This window comes from Procambarus clarkii, chromosome 64 (genome assembly GCF_040958095.1).
Source record: "Procambarus clarkii isolate CNS0578487 chromosome 64, FALCON_Pclarkii_2.0, whole genome shotgun sequence".
NCBI classification, from domain to species: domain Eukaryota; kingdom Metazoa; phylum Arthropoda; class Malacostraca; order Decapoda; family Cambaridae; genus Procambarus; species Procambarus clarkii.
Genome location: NC_091213.1, coordinates 14611039 through 14613833, shown reverse-complemented (window position 1 = coordinate 14613833; position 2795 = coordinate 14611039).

Below are 2795 nucleotides of genomic sequence, written 5' to 3'. Positions count from 1 at the left end.
ATACCCCCATTTCTCCCCTCTCCATTCCCCTCTCTCCATCCCCCCTCTCCATCCCCCCAATCCATCCCCCCCTCTTCAGTCATGCTTCGCGCCTCTCGATGACTCGAGAAAATCACAAGTTTCCACATACCATCCATCATGGATTTGAATAAAGCTAATCTAAATTCCATTACAAAAATCAGCCGGCGTGCCTCGCTTGTCTCACGAGAGTGCCATGACAATAAAGGAAATGTATGGCACACCAGGGAGCCCCCCCCTCACACACACACACACACACACACACACACACACACACACACACACACACACACACACACACACACACACACACACACACACACACACACACACACACACACACACACAATTCATTGCTGTAAACAACCGATAGCTAGAAAGGCGGGATCCAAGAGTCAATGCTCGATCCTGCAAGCACATATAGGTGAGTACATATACGTGAGTACACACACACACAGGCTCCTGTAAGAAGACCAGTGGATAGAAGAAAATAACCATTCGTAAAACGACAATATGTGTGAAGAACTTAAATTGTGGTTTAAGAAGACTCATGAAACGAAATCACAGTGGAAACAGATTGAAGCAAAGAGCATCAGGACAGAAACCAAGGAAGGTAGGGAACAATCCCAACAGAACCTCAGGGAGGTAGAGAAAAAAACGGACAGAAATCAATGTAGGTACTGAACAACCAGACAGAAGCTGAGAGAAATAGAGAACAACTGGACAATTTTTTGTATATAATTTTAGTTGCTAAGAAGTCAAAATCCGCAGGAAAGAGCTCAAGGCTGGAACACTGGTGATGGAAGGCGGTGATAGGCAAGGCCAACCACATGGCCTTACCCAAACAAGGATTTCTCTCATTGGACTAAGACAACAGCCACGTGCACCTCGCTCACACTAACAGCTCTGTTTTCTCTATGCAAATTATTCAGGTTGTCAAACGAGATGTTCGTAGGTAGAGTAAGAGGCCTTGATCTGCCTCTGTGTCACCGTCACTCTCTCTCTCTCTCTCTCTCTCTCTCTTTCTCTCTCTCTCTCTCTCTCTCTCTCTCTCTCTCTCTCTCTCTCTCTCTCTCTCTCTCTCTCTCTCTCTCTCTCTCTCTCTCTCTCTCTCGTTCTCTTGAATTGCTCCAAGTACTCAATACCACAACATTTTCTGTGTCTATATAAATTTTAACAAGTTCATATCTCATCTTTAACCAAATACAACTTGTTTTTCATTCGTTTTAATGCTACAAAAAAAGGTCGACCGACACGATATAAAAGGAAGTTTCTTCATGTTTTAATTAAATCACCCCTTTATCATATGCAAAAAACAGCTTATCGCAAATGAGTGATTTGAAGAAAGTTGTATGAGGTGTCGCTTTCTCAACACGCTACGAGACTATACACTACAAGACGAGATCACACACTACAAGACGAGACTACTCCTTTCGGGTTGAATAAAGTCACATGGTCCGCCAAGACACTACAAGTGAGGACAAGCCAATACAAGTCCTCTTGGGTTCTTGCCAAGGTAGAGAACTTCCCAGAAGCCAACATCTCCCCTCGGAGACCTAGCCTTTCCCCTCAACCATATCTCCCACGTCATCTGCATCTCGTGCGAGGAGAGGGGAGGAAGGAGAGGGGTAAATTGGGTCGTTTATTCAGTGGGGAACAAGGGCTGAACGACGCACGAACTTACGCACCATTATATGATGATGATGATGATGAGTAAGTATGATTTCTATCGAGTGCTGGAAATATGTTTAGAATTTTTTTTGGAGTACGGCGGTGGACTCGTACATGCGTCTTGCTACAATGATTTTTGCATATCACGTTATTTTTATTTCATTTTGCATGCTTAAGTAAGTTTAGGATTGTAGAGTAATGGATTAACTTATCACGCAAGCTCGCAAGACAAGTGCTCTCTCTCTCTCTCTCTCTCTCTCTCTCTCTCTCTCTCTCTCTCTCTCTCTCTCTCTCTCTCTCTCTCTCTCTCTCTCTCTCTCTCTCTCTCTCTTTTCCTCCCTCCCCCTTCCCTTGCACACAAATACACTGGCCTTCCAATGCAACATTCGGCATCAATTGTCTTTGTTTTTTTTAACCCAGCTGAGAGCAATACAGTGAGCCAAGCGGCGTGAATTAAACACAGCCCCTGGGAGCTGCCTGGTATATTGAATTATATACACTGGGTGAACCAGGGAACCTAACATGTTAGGATGATTTCTGTATTGTTGACACACACACACGAGGAGAGACTAGGAACCGAGATCCGACCTTGCAAACACATTTGGGTGAGTACCATACCTATACACAAACACAAACGTTGTATTTCACATAAACCGACAAGAAAATGTATGATTATTCCAAGATGTCTTCGCATCTGATCAGGGTGAAGATGTCTGCGTCCTGACGGCAGACAGACACATGTTTTTTGTAAGCATGCAGCAGGTTAGGGAGTCTGCCTCAGTAGTAAAACTGCAGGATCATTTCTGAATGCTGAACCATATTGAACGTTCTACTGATGATGATTACATATGACACTAGAATGACAACTTAACACTGAACATCACTGCAGTAACGCTATTAGAAAACTTTAAATGATTAAGTATTCTATAATATATTTAGAACGCCTCGTGTTATGATTATAGGGCTAGTGGGGCATACTTACAAAAGTAAATAATTTCAATAAAACGTGGTCATATCAATGTATTTGAATATATGTAATTATATATAATCTATTTTTTTTTCTTTTGGCTTGCTTGCAGTTTGCTCACAACTTATATTTAATTAGT